Source organism: Narcine bancroftii, unplaced genomic scaffold (assembly GCF_036971445.1).
Source record: "Narcine bancroftii isolate sNarBan1 unplaced genomic scaffold, sNarBan1.hap1 Scaffold_768, whole genome shotgun sequence".
NCBI lineage: Eukaryota > Metazoa > Chordata > Chondrichthyes > Torpediniformes > Narcinidae > Narcine > Narcine bancroftii.
This window is the reverse complement of record NW_027212273.1, coordinates 12,501-13,716: the sequence shown is the minus strand read 5'-3', so window position 1 is coordinate 13,716 and position 1,216 is coordinate 12,501.

Genomic DNA, 1,216 nt, shown 5'->3' with positions numbered 1-1,216 from the left:
ATTTTCTGCACGGGGGGATTGGCGGACTCTCCGGAGATTTCAGGTGCCGTGTTTTGAACTCGGTGACCGTTGGCCAGGGGCCGACTACGACCGATTCGGGGGAGCTCCGGTGTCTGCCCTCTCCCCTCCGGCGGGGCAGAGAGTGGCCCTTGCCGCAAGTGGAGGCTTGGCACTCTGCTGAACGATTTGCCCTCCGCCGGCTTGAGATTCTAGGTTGCCCGGAAGTCCGATGGGGTCGGATCCGCGGCGTGCGGCCGACCAGGTCGCTCCCTTTTCGGTAGGACCTCCGGATCCCGAGCCGCCGATCATCAACTTGCATTTTCTGCACGGGGGGATTGGCGGACTCTCCGGAGATTTCAGGTGCCGTGTTTTGAACTCGGTGACCGGTGGCCAGGGGCCGACTACGACCGATTCGGGGGAGCTCCGGTGTCTGCCCTCTCCCCTCCGGCGGGGCAGAGAGGGGCCCTTGCCGCCAGTGGAGGCTTGGCACTCTGCTGAACGATTTGCCCTCCGCCGGTTTGAGATTCTGGGTTGCCCGGAAGTCCGATGGGGTAGGATCCGCGGCGAGCGGCCGACCAGGTCGCTCCCTTTTCGGTAGGACCTCCGGAGTCCGATCCGCCGATCATCAACTTGCAATTTCTGCACGGGGGGATTGGCGGACTCTCCGGAGATTACAGGGGCCGTGTTTTGAACTCGGTGACCGGTGACCGGTGGCCAGGGGCCGACCACGACCGCTTCGTGGGAGCCCCGTGGCACCTCTTCTTGGTCGGCTCGTGAACTCGGGGAGCTCCGGTGTTTCCCTTTTCCCCGCAAGAATGGCAAAGTCCTAAAAGAAACCTAAGTCCGGTCGCGGAAGTCCCGATCGTATCGGATTCAAGGGTGTCTTACCGGCCACAGTGCTCAACTGACGGTCATGCTTCCGACAGTCGGCCCGCTTGGCAATGGCTTGCTCCTGCCAGCCCGCCAGTTAACAAGTTCCCCACGGAAGTCCATGAAGTTAACATCGGATGGCTCAGGCCGGCCTCACGAGACTTCGGCCGGTGGGACCTCCGCGCGGTCGCCCGCCGACGTCGCATTTGCATTTCTGGTACGGGCACTCCCGGTCATGGTTCACGAGTTGCCGCTGGAGGCTCTGATGAGGGTCCGATTTTCGACGTGAACCCGGGCTGAGATGCAGCATCCGCGGTCGACCCTCCGCGAGCTACCCCGCCGAATC